Below are 22,580 nucleotides of genomic sequence, written 5' to 3'. Positions count from 1 at the left end.
TCTTCTTTTCAATTTTGAACCATATTAGTAAATACACTTTTATTTCTGTGATGCATAGTAGTTGCATACATATACTTTCAGGGCACTGCCTGACATTTGTATACATTTATGTGATATCTAATGATCAAGCATATGATGGGGATCAGCAGTAATGGAGATCAATGGAGAAAGCATTTTATATTGGGAACATTAAAAATACCCTTTAGTAATCCAAGGTTTTCAACCTTTTCAGTTTCTAACATGGGAAAAAATTAGTTGCAATAAACAGGATATTCTGGCAACTCATAGGCTATCTGGAAAAGCTGTGAATGGTGTGACATGTTTTTTTGTGAAGTTGACTATCAAAACCAGCTACTTGCCTGTTGTTAAAGTTGTTCTCCTTACCTAAACACTGACTTCAGGTTGGTGGTGGGGATGGGATTCCATTCCCACCCTCCCACTCCCCAATTACTGAGGTTAGAAGCCTATGTGTCATACCCAACTCCTTATTTTCTAATAACTGGGCATATAGCACTGACTACTGTCATAAAATACATATGGGGATTTGATTAGCTAAAATTCCTTTCACTCATTTCATCTTGTGAGTTGTTCAGCCAGAATGCTGAGTCAGCAAAATGCTTATCATTTTTCTTCCCTGTGACTGACTTGGGTTTCAAGACAAGCTTTTTCTGGATGTTCAGGAAAAGAAAACACTATGCTTGGTTAGTTAGTTAGTTAGTTAGTTAGTTAGTGTGTGTGTGTGTGCGTGTTTGTGTTGTTTGTGTGTATATAACCATAAGCATTGTGTATACAATACACTAGAATCCAGCAATTTTTGGTGTTGGGTAGAATGATTTGGTTTTTCACATGTGTAAACATCCCCATTTTTGAAATAACCACTCAAAGCAATGGTCTTTTGCATGGTAAGGCTCAGGGTACTACAGCATCATTTGGTAGGAATACAGTTTCTGGCTGCTGTGGGTTATTGGGAAAGCTGGGGGGGGGGGTCTGTTTTCCTGATAGAATTCTTTTTTTTTTTTTGCAATAGTAGGGTAAGAATCTCTTCCACATGTCTTATGGGAACATAGAATCATATTTTTTGAGCATTAGCTCATTGTGGACTCTGAGATGGTATGGTGTTGCTGGTAACTGAAAACTCTGCTAGTTCCAATGTTATTTGTAAATTTATGTAATAAAAAATAAAGATGCACACAGATTGCAAAATAGAAAGAAACTTCACAAAAATGAAAAGTGGTAGTATATATTAGAAAGAAATAAAGTATAAAGATTGACAGCAGGTCGTGTGATTGAGGGCTCCCGTAATCTTTGGGGCTTCCTTTTACGAGAAGCAGAGTTTGGTTGCTAAGGGACAGAGTTTGGGTGGTTCTTTATTTTCATTGGCAGCTTAAACTATATATTTATTTCTCTACTTTTTTCCATAGTGCATCTGATTTTAAGCAAATGCATGCCCAATCATAAAGTAAAGAATTTTCCCTGAAAGTTCTCACTTTGGGGACACAGTTTGCCTTATTGTGCATGTACCTGAAACCAATATAAGCTTCATCAGCCTTCTTACTCTTGTACCTAGATATAAGCAAAGTATTGGATAGATCTAGTGTAATTTAGGTGGTTGTTTGGGGGAGGAATAACCTACCCTATTTTCAGAGTAGGGTGTACTGCTGAATGCTGATGAGGATTCTACATTACTAGGTGCACTGTATCAAAGAGGTGTGTGTGTGTGTGTGTGTGTGTGTGTGTGTGTGTGTGTCTGTATGTGTGTGTGTCTGTGTCTGTGTGTGTGTGTACGTGTGTATTATGTGAAGGTAAGGCTCTTAGGGTGCCAAATGCTTTATTAGATGAGGGGTGTATGCATATCCCAATTCGAATGGAGTCTTAGGTCAATAAACTATCTCCATGTGCTTGCTTGCTTTAAGTATTGCCCTTCAGTACTTTGAAACCTTTTCAGATTCAGGAGCTTCTAAATATCATGAAACTGATTGACCTTAAATGTATTATTTTGTTCTTTCAATCATATTCGTACTCTGAATAAAAACATATAGTAGCTGAATAGGACTTGGAAATTGTATATAGAGATTAAAGAAATCAGGATGTCAACATGCCCAAATGATGGACCAATGTTCTGCTTTAGATGTTTTTTAATGCAAATGATCTTTTGTGTCTAAGCAATCTGTTCTAAGACATTACAGACAGCAGCTTATTTAAAAGTGATCCAGAGAAGCTACTTTTTCAGCCAATCTTTTGGATGTATTTCAGTCAGTAGAATACTTGCCTAGTGTGCATGAAGCCATATTGAATTCTATCCCAGCACTGTATAAACTGGGTGGGGTAATAAATACCTGTAATCCATGCAGAAGGCTTTTTTGTTTTCAAGTGTGTATACACATGCATGAGCATATATGTTCACATGTTCAATGATGACTTTTCTCTTAATCTTCTTCTGATTTTATTGCATACATGTAAGGCAAAGGAACCTTCTAGGGCTGGAGGATATCTAAGTGGTAGAAATCTTGCCTACATAACACTTGTGGTCCTGGGTTCCATTTTCAGCACCACAAAAAACAAAACAAAATGGGGTGGACCTTTTGCTTAGTTTGTAGGATACTTGACTAGGATGTACAAAGCCCCACATTCAGTTCACAGCATACTCTCATAATCTAGCACTTGGAAGGTGGAAACAGAAATTTCATCAGTTCAAAGTCATTTTTTTTTGGCTACACAGCAATGTTGAGGACAGTCTGAAATACAAAAGAAAAAGACCCTGCCTAAAAGCTAAAACATGCAAACAAAAAATGCTAGGGATATACAGAGGGGGTATATACTCAACATACAATGTATCTTGTGCAAAACTTAAATGGATTTACAAAATTCCTGCCCCACAGAAAATTCTTCTCAGAAAAAAATTAAACATCTTTTATTATCAACAAGAACACTTTCAATGCTTGCACCTCCAATTTTGTGAACATAGAGGGAATTTGGGTTCTTCCCATACAAGGGAAGTTTTTCATCCTGTGAGCCTGGGACCACTGTGCTAACCTCTTCATATCCCTTCTTGCTACAGTTCTACTTCTCCAGCCTGAACAGTATCTTAAAGTTAACTGTCAGTACACTTTCTGTGAACCAGAGCAGGGAACTCAGCTGGATTCTGAGGCTGAGTAATTACCTCTCCAGGTATTTGACATTTAAACCCTGGCATTAAGCAGACATCTGGTCTTTGTGTCCAGTTATGATAAATGTCCCTGGAATATTCCATTAGGCACTTAACTGCTGTAGGATTGCACTGTAACTACAGACATCATTAGGGAAAAGTAGTCTTTTCTTCATTAATAATGGGGAGGTCCTGGGAGTGGGAATCAGAACAGCTCTAGTTTGAGCTGAAGTGATCTGCTTTTATTTCCCCTTTCTGCTTTTTCCACGTTAGAAGAGAAATGGAGAAAACCAAAGATGGCTCAGATTTTCTGCTCAAGTTTCCCACTATGTTAATGGCTATCTAACAACTGGGGGGTTAACAAAGCTCTGCTCTGTCACTGAATATATTTAAAGTAGTTCTGGACTGGGCTTTTTAATATTCTACAGCAGTTCATTCTGTTTCTTCATGAGTGTAAATCCACCAATGTGGTAAGTGATAGACTTTTGTGAGAAAAATTGAATGAGAGAGCCGCTGAGGCAGCAGCCTGGGCGGGCCGCAGACAACCGGCCACCATCCGGACCAGAGGACAGGTGTCCGCCTGGCTTGGGAAGCGGCCTCAGCCTCAGCAGCAGCGGTCGCCATCTTGGTTCCGGGACTCAGCAGAACTTAGGAAATTAGTCTGAACAGGTTAGAGGGTGCGCCAGAGAACCGGACAGCTTCTGAGACGGGCAGAAGCACAGAGCCGCTGAGGCAGCACTCTTGGCGGGCCGCAGACAGCCGGCCACCATCCGGACCAGAGGACAGGTGTCCGCCTGGCTCGGGAGACGGCCTCAGCCTCAGGAGCAGCGGTCACCATCTTGGTTCCAGGACTCCCTGGAACTTAGGATTTTAGTCTGCACAGGTGAGAGTCTGCACCACAGAAGCTGACAGCTTCTGGGAACTGCCAAAGCAACACAGCTTCTGAGAGAGGCCCTGTTTTGGGCCTTCTTCTTCGACCAGGAGGAGGTCCAAAAACAAGATATCTGCGCACCTTCCCTGTAAGAGAGCTTGCCAGCAGAGAGTGCTCTGAGCACTGAAACTCAGAGGAGAGAATCTGTCTCCCAGGTCTGCTGAGAGACAGTAACAGAATCACCAGAAGAACAATCTCTAAACAGAGTCAACTATAACTACTAACTCCAGAGATTACCAGATGGCGAAAGGTAAACGTAGGAATCCTACTAACAGGAACCAAGACCACTCACCATCATCAGAACCCAGCACTCCCACTTCGCCCAGTCCAGGGCACCCCAACACACCCGAAAACCTAGACCTAGATTTAAAAGCATATCTTATGATGATGATAGAGGACATCAAGAAGGACTTTAATAAATCACTTAAAGAAATACAGGAGAACACTGCTAAAGAGTTACAAGTCCTTAAAGAAAAACAGGAAAACACAATCAAACAGGTAAAAGTCCTTACAGAAAAAGAGGAAAAAACATACAAACAGGTGATGGAAATGAACAAAACCATACTAGACCTAAAAAGGGAAGTAGAAACAATAAAGAAAACTCAAAGTGAGGCACCACTGGAGATAGAAACCCTAGGAAAGAAATCTGGAACCATAGATTTGAGCATCAGCAACAGAATACAAGAGATGGAAGAGAGAATCTCAGGTGCAGAAGATTCCATAGAGAACATCGGCACAACAATCAAAGAACATGGAAAATGCAAAAAGATCCTAACTCAAAATATCCAGGAAATCCAGGACACAATGAGAAGACCAAACCTACGGATAATAGGAGTGGATGAGAATGAAGATTTTCAACTCAAAGGACCAGCAAACATCTTCAACAAAATTATTGAAGAAAACTTCCCAAATATAAAGAAAGAGATACCTATGAACATACAAGAAGCCTACAGAACTCCAAATAGACTGGACCAGAAAAGAAATTCCTCCCGACACATAATAATCAGAACAACAAATGCACTAAATAAAGATAGAATACTAAAAGCGGTAAGGGAAAAAGGTCAAGTAACATACAAAGGCAGGCCTATCAGAATTACACCAGATTTTTCACCAGAGACTATGAAAGCCAGAAGAGCCTGGACAGATGTTATACAGACACTAAGAGAACACAAATTCCAGCCCAGGCTACTATACCCAGCCAAACTCTCAATTACCATAGATGGAGAAACCAAAGTATTCCACGACAAAACCAAATTCACACTTTATCTCTCCACGAATCCAGCCCTTCAAAGGTTAATAACAGAAAAAAACCAATACAAGAACGGGAACAATGCCCTAGAAAAAACAAGAAGGTAATCCCTCAACAAACCTAAAAGAAGACAGCCACAAGAACAGAATGCCAACTTTAACAACAAAAATAACAGGAAGCAACAATTACTTTTCCTTAATATCTCTTAACATCAATGGTCTCAACTCCCCAATAAAAAGACATAGACTAACAAACTGCCTACACAAACAAGACCCAACATTTTGCTGTTTACAGGAGACACATCTCAGAGAAAAAGATAGACACTACCTCAGAATAAAAGGCTGGAAAACAATTTTCCAAGCAAATGGTATGAAGAAACAAGCTGGAGTAGCCATCCTAATATCTGATAAGATTGACTTCCAACCCAAAGTCATCAAAAAAGACAAGGAGGGGCACTTTGTTCTCATCAAAGGTAAAATCCTCCAAGAGGAACTCTCAATTCTGAATATCTATGCTCCAAATACAAGGGCAGCCACATTCATTAAAGAAACTTTAGTAAAGCTCAAAGCACACATTGCACCTCACACAATAATAGTGGGAGACTTCAACACACCACTTTCACCAATGGACAGATCATGGAAACAGAAACTAAACAGGAACACACTGAAACTAACAGAAGTGATGAAACAAATGGATCTGACAGTATCTACAGAACATTTTATCCTAAAACAAAAGGATATACCTTCTTCTCAGCACCTCATGGTACCTTCTCCAAAATTGACCACATAATAGGTCACAAAACAGGCCTCAACAGATTCAAAAATATTGAAATTGTCCCATGTATCCTATCAGATCACCATGCACTAAGGCTGATCTTCAATAACAAAAAAAAATAACAGAAAGCCAACACTCACGTGGAAACTGAACAACACTCTTCTCAATGATACCTTGGTCAAGGAAGGAATAAAGAAGGAAATTAAAGACTTTTTAGAGTTTAATGAAAATGAAGCCACAACGTACCCAAACCTTTGGGACACAATGAAAGCATTTCTAAAAGGGAAACTCATAGCTCTGAGTGCCTCCATGAAGAAACGGGAGAGAGCACATACTAGCAGCTTGACAACACATCTAAAAGCTCTAGAAAAAAAGGAAGCAAATTCACCCAAGAGGAGTAGACGGCAGGAAATAATCAAACTCAGGGGTGAAATCAACCAAGTGGAAACAAGAAGAACTATTCAAAGAATTAACCAAACGAGGAGTTGGTTCTTTGAGAAAATCAACAAGATAGATAAACCCTTAGCTAGACTCACTAGAGGGCACAGAGACAAAATCCTAATTAACAAAATCAGAACTGAAAAGGGAGACATAACAACAGATCCTGAAGAAATCCAAAACACCATCAGATCCTTCTACAAAAGGCTATACTCAACAAAACTGGAAAACCTGGACGAAATGGACAAATTTCTGGACAGATACCAGGTACCAAAGTTGAATCAGGATCAAGTTGACCTTCTAAACAGTCCCATATCCCCTAAAGAAATAGAAGCAGTTATAAATAGTCTCCCAGCCAAAAAAAGCCCAGGACCAGACGGGTTTAGCGCAGAGTTCTATCAGACCTTCAAAGAAGATCTAATTCCAGTTCTGCACAAACTTTTTCACAAGATAGAAGTAGAAAGTACTCTACCCAACTCATTTTATGAAGCCACTATTACTCTGATACCTAAACCACAGAAAGATCCAACAAAGATAGAGAACTTCAGACCAATTTCTCTTATGAATATCAATGCAAAAATCCTCAATAAAATTCTCGCTAACCGAATCCAAGAACACATTAAAGCAATCATCCATCCTGACCAAGTAGGTTTTATTCCAAGAATGCAGGGATGGTTTAATATACGAAAATCCATCAATGTAATCCACTATATAAACAAACTCAAAGACAAAAACCACATGATCATCTCTTTGGATGCAGAAAAAGCATTTGACAAGATCCAACACCCATTCATGATAAAAGTTCTGGAAAGATCAGGAATTCAAGGCCCATACCTAAACATGATAAAAGCAATCTACAGCAAACCAGTAGCCAACATCAAAGTAAATGGAGAGAAGCTGGAAGCAATCCCACTAAAATCAGGGACTAGACAAGGCTGCCCACTTTCTCCCTACCTTTTCAACATAGTACTTGAAGTATTAGCCAGAGCAATTCGACAACAAAAGGAGATCAAGGGGATACAAATTGGAAAGGAGGAAGTCAAAATATCACTTTTTGCAGATGATATGATAGTATATATAAGTGACCCTAAAAATTCCACCAGAGAACTCCTAAACCTGATAAACAGCTTCGGTGAAGTAGCTGGATATAAAATTAACTCAAACAAGTCAATGGCCTTTCTCTACACAAAGAATAAACAGGCTGAGAAAGAAATTAGGGAAACAACACCCTTCTCAATAGTCACAAATAATATAAAATATCTCGGCGTGACTCTAACTAAGGAAGTGAAAGATCTGTATGATAAAAACTTCAAGTCTCTGAAGAAAGAAATTAAAGACCTCAGAAGATGGAAAGATCTCCCATGCTCATGGATTGGCAGGATCAACATTGTAAAAATGGCTATCTTGCCAAAAGCAATCTACAGATTCAATGCAATCCCCATCAAAATTCCAACTCAATTCTTCAACGAATTAGAAGGAGCAATTTGCAAATTCATCTGGAATAACAAAAAACCTAGGATAGCAAAAACTCTTCTCAAGGATAAAAGAACCTCTGGTGGAATCACCATGCCTGACCTAAAGCTTTACTACAGAGCAATTGTGGTAAAAACTGCATGGTACTGGTATAGAGACAGACAAGTAGACCAATGGAATAGAATTGAAGACCCAGAAATGAACCCACACACCTATGGTCACTTGATCTTCGACAAGGGAGCTAAAACCATCCAGTGGAAGAAAGACAGCATTTTCAACAAATGGTGCTGGCACAACTGGTTGTTATCATGTAGAAGAATGGGAATCGATCCATACTTATCTCCTTGTACTAAGGTCAAATCTAAATGGATCAAAGAACTTCACATAAAACCAGAGACACTGAAACTTATAGAGGAGAAAGTGGGGAAAAGCCTTGAAGATATGGGCACAGGGGAAAAATTCCTGAACAGAACAGCAATGGCTTGTGCTGTAAGATCGAGAATTGACAAATGGGACCTAATGAAACTCCAAAGTTTCTGCAAGGCAAAAGACACCGTCAATAAGACAAAGAGACCACCAACAGATTGGGAAAGGATCTTTACCTATCCTAAATCAGATAGGGGACTAATATCCAACATATATAAAGAACTCAAGAAGGTGGACTTCAGAAAATCAAACAACCCCATTAAAAAATGGGGCTCAGAACTGAACAAAGAATTCTCACCTGAGGAATACCGAATGGCAGAGAAGCACCTGAAAAAATGTTCAACATCCTTAATCATCAGGGAAATGCAAATCAAAACAACCCTGAGATTCCACCTCACACCAGTCAGAATGTCTAAGATCAAAAATTCAGGTGACAGCAGATGCTGGCGAGGATGTGGAGAAAGAGGAACACTCCTCCATTGTTGGTGGGATTGCAGGCTTGTACAACCACTCTGGAAATCCGTCTGGCGGTTCCTCAGAAAATTGGACATAGTACTACCGGAGGATCCAGCAATACCTCTCCTGGGCATATATCCAGAAGATGCCCCAACTGGTAAGAAGGACACATGCTCCACTATGTTCATAGCAGCCTTATTTATAATAGCCAGAAGCTGGAAAGAACCCAGATGCCCCTCAACAGAGGAATGGATACAGAAAATGTGGTACATCTACACAATGGAGTACTACTCAGCTATTAAAAAGAATGAATTTATGAAATTCCTAGCCAAATGGATGGACCTGGAGGGCATCATCCTGAGTGAGGTAACACATTCACAAAGGAACTCACACAATATGTACTCACTGATAAGTGGATATTAGCCCCACACCTAGGATACCCAAGATATAAGATACAATTTGCTAAACACATGAAACTCAAGAAAAATGAAGACTGAAGTGTGGACACTATGCCCCTCCTTAGAAGTGGGAACAAAACACCCTTGGAAGGAGTTACAGAGACAAAGTTTGGAGCTGAGATGGAAGGATGGACCATGTAGAGACTGCGTTATCCAGGGATCCACCCCATAATCAGCATCCAAACGCTGACACCATTGCATACACTAGCAAGATTTTATCGAAAGGACCTAGATGTAGCTGTCTCTTGTGAGACTATGCCGGGGCCTAGCAAACACAGAAGTGGATGCCCACAGTCAGCTAATGGATGGATCACAGGGCTCCCAATGGAGGAGCTAGAGAAAGTACCCAAGGAGCTAAAGGGAACTGCAACCCTATAGGTGGATCAACATTATGAACTAACCAGTACCCCGGAGCTCTTGACTCTAGCTGCATATGTATCAAAAGATGGCCTAGTCGGCCATCACTGGAAAGAGAGGCCCATTGGACACACAAACTTTATATGCCCCAGAACAGGGGAATGCCAGGGCCAAAAAGGGGGAGTGGGCGGGTAGGGGAGTGGGGGTGGGTGGGTATGGGGGACTTTTGGTATAGCATTGGAAATGTAAATGAGCTAAATACCTAATAAAAAATGGAAAGAAAAGAAAAGATAATTATGCAAAGAAAAAAAAAAGAAAAATTGAATGAGATAAAAAAAAATCAGTGACAAGTGTGCTTCCATTGGTTTGCTTCTGGAAGTCTCTGGGAATTAATCTATTTATCAAATCTGATAAATTTTCAACAACCTATGAGGTTTCTTTCTTGAGGGTATATCAATACAGATTCCTTTAAGAAGTAACATTGAGGAAATGAATATTGTTCACATGGGTTTAGGACAAGTCTGAGCCTCTGTCAATTCATGCATGTCAAGGTTGTGGGATCTATATGGTCATATGTGTGAAGATTGGGAATAAAGTTGGAAGGAATGACTAAAGTAGTAGTGCCATAACAGATTTAGAAAGAAAACAGGCTGGATATTAGAGACCTGTTCAGTAACTTTCTAGAGGTTTTGAATTTCCAAAGTTCTCAGAGTTTCACAGCATGTGAAATCTTGAGGAAGACCATCACTCTGCTAGTTTTTCAGACCCCCTCTCTCAGGTAAACCAAAGTCAGTGGCTAGGCCTTTGACCTCCTTGTGTTGAGTGAACATGTTTTGAACTTCAAGAACTTTCTAAGGTCTCTGCTTATTATTACTTTGTGATGGTGCCCCAGGAATTGTTATCTGCATGAAAGCTCTCACAACAGCATCACCCTGTATGCCTTATGTGGCACTGCCACATGCTGAGAGGACATCTGCTTGGGTGTTTTGTTTTCTGGCCTCTGATGTCTGCCTGTGCCTTCAGGGCTGCCCCAGTCTGGGCACAGTAAATGGTGCTGGGTGCTGGGTGTGTTAGAGTTTCAAACGGAAAAGAACAGACAGAGTGAACATAGACATTAAATGTGGATTTATTGAAGTGGTTTATATGATTTGTTTTGAGTAGTCTAACAGTGGTGGCTTCATATTGTAGAGACTAAGAACTTAGTAGTTGCTTAATCCATAAGGTAGGGTGCCTCTCTAATTGCCTCCCAATTGAGTACTGCAAACCTAGAAGATTCCTGGATAGCTGGTGGTTTTCAATCTATATTAGAATACCGAAGTTCATTCTAGTGTTGGTAGAGAAATGAAGGATTGATGGACTAATTAGCAAGAGTGAGGGAAAAGGAGGTAAACAGCAAAGTTTTCTTCTTTCATGTCTTTTTATCCGGGCTACTGAAAGACCCACAACGTGAGGACTTCCCCACGTTCTGACTCGGGCGAGGCAACACCCCAAATCACTCACAAGAAATGGTCTTGATGCAAACCGCAAGAGGACTTTTATTCCAAGAGCGCTCTGGGGCCCACAGTCATACATCACTCAGGGGTAGAGGTCCGTGTGAGCCCGAGTAGCTGGGTAAGTGGTTATTTAAAGGAAAAAAAAAAAACCCACAACTCAAGAGGGTGGGGAGGGTGTTGTTGGAAAATACCAAAAATACCAGTTAAGAGTCATGAGGAAGTGCAAAGTCACAAGAGTCACAAGGAATACCTGGTAATTGTGTGGGTTATTTCTCAGGACAGTTTCTATGAGTCCCTAACAATAGCACATTTGCATAGCAGGTTCCAGGAGTGGTCAGGGTGACTTTCTTTGAATGAACACTCCCTGAACCCAGGAAGGGGGTGGGTAGAGGAATGTAACTATCTGTTTTATGATTAGCATGCCTTGGAGCATTGTGTCACAAAAGGTCAAATTCTCAAGCCTGGGCCTAAAGGCCTAGTTTTTTGTTTTTATGTTACACATTTTCACTACCACCAGAAGATGCCATGCACATTTAGTGTGGGTCTTCCTGCTTCAAATAGTATGATAGAGAAAATTTCTTGCAGGAGTGCCAGCAGCTTATGTTTTAATTGACTACAGATATAGTCAAGTTGCAACCAAGATTAGCCATCACAAGTAAGATTACATATTTTCATTCCGTTCATGTAATAATCTTGAGAGAAAAAGAGCAGACAATAGGAAGCTGAGGCCCAGGGTAAGGAATTCCTTGCTTACTGCCTACTTGATGAGCTCAGAACTTAAACAATACAGGGTTCACTTCATACCACATTTGATGATGAAACATAATCCTTATTAAGAGTATAAGTGATGTTCACAGGGGTATTCCTGGGGGTTCTTAGTTTCTTTTGGCCATTTCATCCACCACTTCACGCAGATAATGTTATGACATCATATAATCTACCCAGTCATACTTTGAGCAAATGTTTTCTGCATCTGTTCTTAGTATAAATGAAGACTTTACACTAGACCATGATTCTCATGTTACATACAGAAATAGAGTCACAGCATGAGGCAATTTGGCCACATTCAGTGAAAAGTAGAAGGTACTAACTGGGCTATTTGTCTCTAAACCTCAGGATGTTCTTTTATCTCCTGGGGGAAATGCTGTATCCATAACTATGGTAATGTGGCCTCACCAAACATGTCCCTTCTAAAAAACAGACTCTTATTTTCTTTGGCTATCTTGAAGTAGTAAGCTTGTTTATATTACCAAATTACCAAGTTCCTGTCCTAAACCATTAACCACAGTCTTCACTATGGTCACATAGATGTTTTTCCAGTCTCTGTCCTATAATAGAAGTGCACAGATGACTATCTTCTCTACACTTACATATCAGTGCAGTAACATTCCTAACTCTCCCCATCAGTGCTGCTTGACCAAGCCAGCTCAGTCAGTCAATTGGGTCTCATGGGAGGGATAGAGGGTTGAAAAGAAAAAGACAATTAGACAGCATTATAACATCAGTTCAGCCAGTACTGAGGCTGAAGCCAGTTTATTTTTTTCCAGTCTGCTTTTATATCATTCTAAGTACATTCAAAGAATCTGGTCAGTCCCAAGTCATAAACAAAGTAGTTAAGGAACAAATAAAAGGGGAAGGTCTCATGATTACTGTATTCAGACTCTTAACAAGAGCAATCAAGATACAAAGAACACATTCCTCAGCTGTATTCATCTTGAGCTTACTTCCATGTCCTAGCCCAATGTCAAATTCCTGCCTGAGCCTACTTCTGTGTCCTAGACCAGTGTCAACTCCTGCCAAATTTTTAGAAGGCAGCCTCCAAAGCTCTCCACAGTTACTGAAATAGCACCTCTGCATCTTGAGCCATCTTAGTTCATGTTCTCAGCACCCTAGGGATGGCTTTCTCAGGGTAGTTTTCCTTTTCTGCACCTTCTTATCTTTGGATCCCTTTGCAGAATCTTGTCACAATACCATTGGTAGCCCGTTAGACAAAGCCAGTTAGAGATCAGGATTGCTTTCTTGGTTCCTTAATGTGATCTTTCTACAATTTCATCTTTGCTCCAGGCTGACATCTGGGGAAAACATGGCTCATGGTAGGAACACAGAAACTCCCTGGTCTTGCTTGTTAGATAAAGGTATGTTTCTTGAAGGATTTTTTTTTAAAATCTCAAAATAGGATGACATAAGTTAAATTTTTGAACTTCATTCTGCTTTTTCATTGAAAACCTTTTTATTTCATAAACATAAAAGGTTGTCAGTTAAATATTAATTCATCTTTGACAGAGGACATAATTTCATGTGCATAAATTATAGTCTATATTAATCCAAACACAGTTGCCAAGATTGTGTTCTTTCCTGAGCTAGCTGACATATTTCATTATGTCTACATCCACTCACCCACATGTGAGTACACTGACATATATACAACTAACCAGTAGTTACATATACACACATGCATACTAACACACGCAGACCAAAACATATATCAACATGCACCTACATGTATCAGCATTAAAGTCAAATATTTGAGTAAACACACTACTCACAAACTCCTCAATTCACACAGAGACACACATGTGCACATACACAATTTGAACAGTTCCCCAAATTTCAGGGGGAATTACCTCCAAATATTTTTAAGAAGCTTTGCTTTCTACTGTGTTAAGGAAGGAGATTCATGAAATGTTCACCTATTTTAGACTCATATCTGAGTTGAAAAAATTCTAGAAAAGACATAGAATTGTTATATATTGACATCAAGAGAAGCAGGCACTCAGAATGATGTGTTCTATAAATCCTGGATTTTTCTGTGCTGAAGATTTTCTGTTCAAATTTAATAGTATCCAGTCAATGGTATACACATAAATGTTTTCTGTTATATAGCTATAATTTGACCATGAATATAATACAGTAATGTAATAGAACATTTTACTGTCTATTTAGAGAGAAGTTTTTAGCTATTAAGTTGTAATCATTCTTCTATTCTCAATGTACATGAATAAAGTTTTTATTTGGGGTCAGATTCAAGCACAGACTAATACTTGAGTAACACAAGCCCCTGAGGACATATTTAATTAATCTTAAAATAAGGTTAATATTGATAGGAATTTTTTAATGATTGAAAATTTGAGAATAATGCATGGAATATAAATATCAAATAAAACAAAGCAAGGGCAGGCCTTTTACTTATTATTAGTTATAATCCTCAAATAATTTATATTGCTAGGAGGTGTTCTTGTGTGTGCATATGCACACAGTTGTGTGTTTGTGTATGGAAACTATGCTTATAATGAGTGAATGGTACATGAGTGCAGAGAGCATTATATGTGTGTGTGCATATCTGTGCATGGATGCATTCATGGATGATTGCGTGTGCATGCTTGTTGTATGCACACAACTGCTCTGACAATAGGCTGAGCCTGTCTGAGCTTGCTGAGAAATAAAAGCTCTGTTACCTGGGCCTCCTGACTGCATGGGTTACATCCCACCCCCTATTTCTCATGACATAGCTGGAAACACAATATTAACATCCAAACCCTACGAAAGAATTTTTAATGTGATGAATGCACACACAGCTGTTTTCAGATACAGGTGTTTTCTCTTGGTGGCCATTGACTTCCAGCTAGACATCCTGGAGAGTCAAGGTTAAAGAGGAATTGGGATGCTAAGGAAGCAGGAACAATCTCTAGTCAGCCTGCCCCTAGTCAGTCTAGGCCAGTTGTATGTAATCTGTGTGGCTTTGTTTCTTATGCTCAGTGCATGGGTCTCTATTCTCTGGCTTTTGTGATACTTTATGCATCCCCTGCCATGATTCACATGACTCTTCAAATTTAAGTGCTTTATCTGGGTAAAATCTGTGCATAATACCTGTATATAAAGTCTGCACAGTAAGGGTTCTCTGTGTCCATCAGAATACAGAGCCCTACACCAAATATTTTGTCTGTGTTTTCTTGAGAAATCCTCATGATGCTAGAAAATAGGTATGAATATTACTATTATTCTTTTATCTCTCACTTGTGTTGCAGTGTATGCACATATTCATATTGGCTGTGCATATGTGTATGTACATGAATACAGAGGCCAGATGGAGGTTTTGGGTGTCTTCCTCCATCTCCTCCATCCTGTATTTTGAGGCAGTCTTTTAAACTTATTGACTTAGATGGTTGGACAGTGAGGCCCAAGGACCCTTCTGTCTTCACTACCATAATTCTGCTGTTATAGATATGTGTTTCAATGCCCAACTCTTACATGGGAGTTGGGGATCAAACATCAGGCTTTCATGTTTGCATGAAAAGCATTGTACTAACCAGGCCATATCCCTACATGTACTGTTCTTTAATCTCAATTGGATTACTATAGAAATTAATGTTCAGGTGAACTCTTTGCTTAAGCTCATCTGTCCTAAGTGGAACATGGAGCTTCTGCTTAGGCTGAGTCCCCTGCCACAATATTATCTAACCTTCTCACCTGTGTTAGTTTGCTTTAGATTACTCTGATAAATGCAATAACCAAAAGCAAATTGAGAAGCAAAGAGTTTATTTCAGCATGTAGTCCACCATGAAAAGAAGTCAGGCTAGAATCCTGGAGGTAGGAGGTGATGCAGAGGCCAATGAGGAATGTTACTTGCTGGCTTGCTCCCCATGTCTTACTCAGTTTGCTTTTGATACCATCTAGGACCACTTCCCAGGGACTGCACTACCCACAGTGGTTGAATCCTCCACATCAATCATTAATCAAGAAAATGTTGTCCTAACATACCTACAGGCCATCTGATGGAGGCAATTTCTCAACTGAAATTCCCTTTTCCTGGGTATGTCTAGGTTTGTGTCAACGTGACTAAGACTGATCAGCACACCTCCCTTCTACAGAAAGCTTATCATCACTCTGACTTCTCTTCACTCTGCACAGGTTAACACTCTGAAGAAAGACCTGAGTTTTAAGTTTCAGGAATGTAGTTTGAGCATCTTTAAGTCTCTAATCTAACATGCTTCAGTACCTGACAATTTTGAAACACTGACACGGTTTCAGCATTGGAAAACTCCACATCCAATCTCACAGTCAAAATGCAGACACGCCAAAAATACTGCTTGGAATTACTCTCAGGATGTGTATACAGATAAATATGAAACATATATGAGTTTCATGTTTAGATTTGAATCTCTTTCCCCAAGACATCTCATTATATGCAAACAGTTAAGGCATTTGAAAGCACTAGACATCAGAGAAATTTCTGAACTCATGCATTTTATGAGAGTCATTGCACCAGAAAGATCTCTAGCACTCATATCCTACAGTTGGATCCAGTGTACAGACAACTGTGGTCATCTCACTTAACTGTTGAGTTTCATCACAATTTGAAATTCATCTATTATTTTATTTCATTGCTGTGTCCACACTTTTGTCTTCATTGTAAGCATGTAGCACCATGCCTAGTTTAAGAATATTTTGACTATCATTTTATTCCTGGAGGGCATTGTTTAATAGAGAGCTCTGGAGTGGTAGGAAATGTCTCACTGTATGCAGACAGCCCACACTCCCCGCTGTTACTGTGCTAAGAAGTCTACTGTCTCATGTTCTCTGCTTGATGCTCTGGGTTTTCTCATTGGGCACTTCTGAGGTCTCTATCATTCTAACATTGATCCTTAATTTCAAAATAAAAAGTTTTCATATTTTGCCTGCTTACCTGTTTGCTTTACAGTCTTCCTTTTATTTATGGATTCATGGAGTTTAGAAAACTGCTTGCATACTTTCTGCTCTCTATGTATTACTCCTTGCGAGGCTGCAACTAGATCTATGGTTGGAGCATCATATGCCGTCCTCTGTTTCACTGTCTGCCAGTCTCCCTTCTCTACTCTAGCAGGCTCATTTATGCAGAGGTATCCGAGGCACAGGGTTAATTTTCTAGGAGATGCAGTTCTGTTTTTTCATCACTGCTTCATATGATCCTGTTGTGATTTCTTCCCTGGCATGAGTGCATGTGTGAGTCTGGGAATGTGGAAACACACACAGCTGTTCTTACTTCAGTATCCAGGCATGCAAACACTAGACCAATCTCCTTCCTATGTAGCTCTTCAGGAACTCTCTCAGGACACAATTCAGATGACTGATTTTCAGAGACACCTCCCTGTTCATCTACAGATCCAGCTGTTTCCATGAAGGCTACTACAATTGCATCAAAAAATCCAGTGTCCAGTCTCACAGGAAGCATACTGCAATCCTTATCAATGGTAATTTTCTCTCAGGAAATCTCAAGACAAAACCAAGCCTTTCACAGCCAGCTGCACATGTCATTGTCATTTCTATACACACACCCCCTTAGTGAAAACAGTGACATCATCATTATGGTTGTTTGAGTCGCATATGTTAAAACCAGGCATTTGTCTGAAGATTAAAAATTTTAAATGATGAATTAAAAATTTAAAATAAATTAAAGTATATTTATTAATTATTATCATTAGTGTGTGTGTATGTAGACAGAAGCCAGAGAGCAATTTGGGAGAGTCACAGACTCCATGTTCTCTACCACTCACATGGAGCAGACATGTAGTTTCTGTAGTTCTTGTGTAATGGAGGTGCTGTGCTTCTCTCAGATTACAGAGTTGCTTGGATATTTCTTTCAGTCAAATTTTTGTGTCTTCATTCAGAAAACACATTTCTTTGGAAGTCGTGGAGAGCACAACTGTGTCTTTTTGATTTCGCAGACACTGAAACACAGACATAATCAGATTTTGAAATCTGCACTCACTCTCAGGAGCACAGGACTACCACATCTTTGGAGACTATGAATTCCTCTTTTCTCCTGGCCTATGACCATCTCATAAGGCTGGATACTAGTGTGCAGGGTTTCTTTCTGATCAGAAGGTCACTCTCTCTCATGGTTTTCTTTTTCTCTTGGCATCCCAGGGAGTTGTGTCCCAGAACTCATTGGTGCTAGGTAACTGCACTACCCTTGGCTGAACTCAGTTCCCATGGTTTTAGTAACATATTTATGCTATTGATTTTCAGATATCTCTAAATCTTAGTGTTACATTGCAAGTTATGTACTGGTGTTCTTTACCTGAGTCTTTTTAAAAAAATTTATGTCAAGCTTCAGAAGTCCACAATCAGACTTATTATCTACTGCTTCAAATTGATGTCTCTTCTTGACTTTTCTCCTACATTCAGAAGTGATGTCATCCTTCCATGTTCTCCTGAAAGGGAGTTTTGCAATCATTTAGAATTTTTCTCTTTCTCAAGGCTTCTCAGTTTGAGATGATTCAGCCACTGGGTATAGCAAGAACAATGTCTGGGGGCTGTGAAATTTCAACAAATGTTTTAATTTCTTGCAAAATAGGAAGGAAAAACTTTGTCTTTTAAAAAATTATAGCATTAATATATCTACGTTTATATCAGCATAGTAAGTAAAATAAACAGTGTGTCACGCATGTGTGTGTGTGCATGTGTATGCATGAAGGTGCCTGTGAAGAAAGAGATGCCAGGCCCTCAGTGACCAATCATGCCCAAGGTGTTGCATCCTCTGCTGAGTGAATCTCTTCCCTATCAGTCCCTTTCTGTGGCCCCCAATGCAGCCTCTCCTTGTGTCACTTTTCTATATGCTTCATGTGCCTTTGAAACCCTGAGTAATTAATATATGTGAGTCAGTTAGCTAAAAACTGTGTGTGTGTGTGTAATTTCTTCTCAAAGAAGCAAGGAATAATAGTAGAAAGAAGGTTGGACTTGAAGTCAAAAGAACAGAGACTGTATTCTGTGTGTGTGTGTGTGTGTGTGTGTGTGTGTGTGTGTTCATGTGTCTGAGGGTACACATGTGGGTGCATACTTGTGTGTGCATGTACATTTGTAGGCCAGAGACCAGCATGCTACTTAGGAGTCATCTTCCTTGTTTTACTGGGATAGGAGCTCTCACTAGCCCAAAGCTCCCCAAGTACGCCATGCTGTCTGGCCTTATAACCCCATGGTTCTCCTATATTTACTTCCTTCGTGCTGGGATTGTAACTGTGTGCTACACGTGACTTTTTTTTTTTTAAATGTGGGCTATGAGGTAGCAATGCAGTATCCATGTGTTTACAAGACAAGTACTTCATTGACTGCGGCATCTCCCTAGCCTACTTGTTATGTCCAGTAACTTTGATTTCCCTAACTTTAAGTCATCTTAATATTTGTCCCACTTCTTTACAATGTGGTTGTAGGGACCCAATAAGAAGACAGAGGTGACATGTCTGCATGTGATATGTAGTAAGCAAGTTTTGGCTTCGTGGTAGCATTAGACCAGGAACATAAAGCACGCATGTTGATTCATTATTCCTTCTCTTACCATCACATGCATAGCTGACTGACTTGAGATTCCTTAAGCTTGGTCTTAACTTTCCTCTTCCATTCTGCTTTTTCACCAGACTCTTATGAGAACCTCTCAGGCCTCAGTTTCTCTTGCAGCTATGGTTCCTGCCTTACTATTGTTAGTGCTTTATCTGACTGTTCCACATTCTGTGGCTGGCCCATATTATGCATATTTATCAACTGAATTCCATATTCCTCAGGAACATATTTTACTGTTTATTCCACAGGGCCCAGAGCAGTGCCTTGTGTCTATTTTATGTGATTGCCTGCTCTACTTCCATCCTTCATATATACATATGTGTGTATATATATTATATATATAATATACATAATATATATATATGTATATATATATTTTTTTCTTTCCTTCTTCCCCAGCCCTCTCAAAGGTACACTTATCATTCAGAGTCTTACTTAGAGCCTGAATTCTTCATAAAACCTTTCTGCCCTGGGGACCTCTTCCTTCGCTGAACTTCTCTTGCACTTCCTGAATAGTTTAACACCTGGTCACACAGCTTGTGCCTTTGTAGATGTGAAAGAAGAGAATGATCTCATGCAAAAGCCTTCTCCACATTGTTATGAGATTAAGGACATTTGGGATCTGCATATTTGGAGTCCAGTGTATATTTTGCATAAATGAAAAGAACGAGAGTAAGACAATCTTCATTAGGAAATGCAACATAGAGGGGACCTAGGTGTACCAAAATCACATTAAAATAATATTTTGCTATTTATAGAATAACACCCCGGATCTTAGAAAGCCTCTTGAATAAAACTGTGAACATTCAAGTTTCAGTTTTGGTCTCTAACCTGCTGGGTGCAGTGCATATTTGTAGTAACCCAGAAGCCTCAGGCTACCCTGAACCGAACAGTTCCCTTTCTTGCCTAATTGCTATGATTAATTTTTGCAATGTGAGTACAAAGCTTGGCTCTATGTTCTAATAGGGACTTGAGTCTGCAGGAAGTACAGTTCCCCAAAAAACCAAAGATATCAGAGTGTGAGCTGAAGTTGCTGAGTGAGCTTAAGACGAGCTGGTGGCTTGTGTGGAGAGAGTCATATTTCTGGATTCCCGACTACAGGTCTGCTGTGTGAACACTTTTCTGTGGTATAAGGAAAATAGCTAATGATGGCAAATTGCTTACTTTGGACCATTTCTGGATCTGGTTTTTCCATTAAAGGAAAGAACCAGAGCACATATGCCCCCTGGAAACCAGACAAGGTATTATATTGCAGTCTGGAGTGTCTGCAGGCCAACTCAGACTGAGCCTGAGGTACAGTAGTGGCTGACTGTGAGCTACATGACATGTGCTCCCAGGACACACATGTTTTGATGGCATTGGGACTGGGAACTACAAAATAAAGTGGGGTGAAGGGTGAAGAGCTGTCGGTGAAACCGAAATAATGATGCTTGGTGCAGCTCTAGGTGACAGTTTGTATATCGCAGTCAAGGAATAGCTGAACATTTTATGAGCAGGACAGCACACTTGAATAAATTGGGAACATAGGAATAGGATGTTACTCCATTTTCTAGAAATACTTTCTAAAATAACTAACTCAGGCCTGGATCTGTGGCTTTGTTAACAAAATGCTAAAGTGCCATGCAGGAGGAGTCCTTGGCTTTAGCCCAGAGTATTGTATAAGGAAGTGGAGGTGGGACATGCCTGTGAGATCAGTGTTGGGGAGGAGGGCAATACCAAGAGGACCAGAAGTTCAAAATCAACGATGTAGTGAGTTTGAGGCCAGTTTTTCAAGATTTGAGGGTAGGGAGTAGAGACAAGAAAGAAAAATCCATGTGTATCTGTCCTCAAAAATATTCTGGTGTGAACTTTGAGTTGGAAATTGATGAATGTAGGTCCCAGCCTCACCTACATGTGACCATGTGTCAGGATGCTCTTTGGGCTCAGTTTTGTGACTATGCAGCTGGATTCCTTGGAGACCACTGTGACCTCAACTTTGATGAATGTGCCAGTCAGCCCTGTCTCCATGAAGGTTCATGAAGGTCTATGTGTGGATGAAGGAAACAACTACCACTGTGACTGCATGGGTAGTGGATTCACAGTGACACACATGAGATCTTGATGCTTCTTTGTTGGTCAAAGTCTTATTGCAACAAAACAACATGTAAAGACACTGTTGGCAGCTAGATTGATAGCTGCTGCTCTGGATATACAAGTGCCCTCCATGAGATGGAGATAAGTGAACGCAGTAGCAACCTCTGCTGATTTGGATGTGTGAGTGCCAAGCTGTCCTCAGAGGGTTAATAGGGATACATTACAGGCCTTCCTATCCCTTAAACAGCCTTGAAGCCTCAGGCTGTGCTTTTATCTGTCAGCCTGGATTCAGACAAGAGCCTAGCATAACTGTACTCTGAGAAGCTTCCCCCAACAGCTGACTGAAACCGATGCAAAGACCCACAGCAAACATTAGACTGAGTTCAGGAAGTCTTGTAGAAGAGTTGGGGGGAAAGATTAAAAAAAAAGTACAACAAACACAGTTTTTAAATTTTTTTCTATTATTTTCTCTTTCAGTTGTCAAATTAAATTGTCATATTTATGCAGAGTTGTGATGTTTCAGTACATCTGTATCTCATGTTTAAGTCATGATAGACATGCTTCCTAGTTTTCTTTTTTGTTGCTGCTATAAAATACTCTGACCAATTCACTCAGGAAGGAAAGAATTCAGTTGACCTACACTTTTAGTACACAGTCATCATGTAGAGAAGTCAGGGCAGGAACTCAAGGCCTGAACCTGTATCAGAAACCACGGGAAGGATGCATTCCAGCTTGCTCACCCTGGCGTTTCTTTTATTTTCCTTCCTTCCTTCCTTCCTTCCTTCCTTCCTTCCTTTTTCCTCTTTCCCTTCCCCTTCCCCTTCTTTTCTTCTTCTTCTTCTTCTTCTTCTTCTTCTTCTTCTTCTTCTTCTTCTTCTTCTTCTTCTTCTTCTTCTTCTTCTTCTTCTTCTTCTTCTTCTTCTTCTTCTTTTCTTCTTCTTCTTCTTCTTCTTCTTCTTCTTCTTCTTCTTCTTCTTCTTCTTCTTCTTCTTCT

At 39.9% G+C, this 22,580-nt stretch overlaps 1 pseudogene; it reads left to right on the top strand.

The window, feature by feature from the left end:
- On the top strand, nt 21,329-21,876 carry Gm18526 (predicted gene, 18526; annotated as a pseudogene).

This window comes from Mus musculus, chromosome 18 (genome assembly GCF_000001635.26).
Source record: "Mus musculus strain C57BL/6J chromosome 18, GRCm38.p6 C57BL/6J".
Taxonomy (NCBI): domain Eukaryota; kingdom Metazoa; phylum Chordata; class Mammalia; order Rodentia; family Muridae; genus Mus; species Mus musculus.
This window is presented reverse-complemented; position numbering and strand designations above follow the sequence as displayed.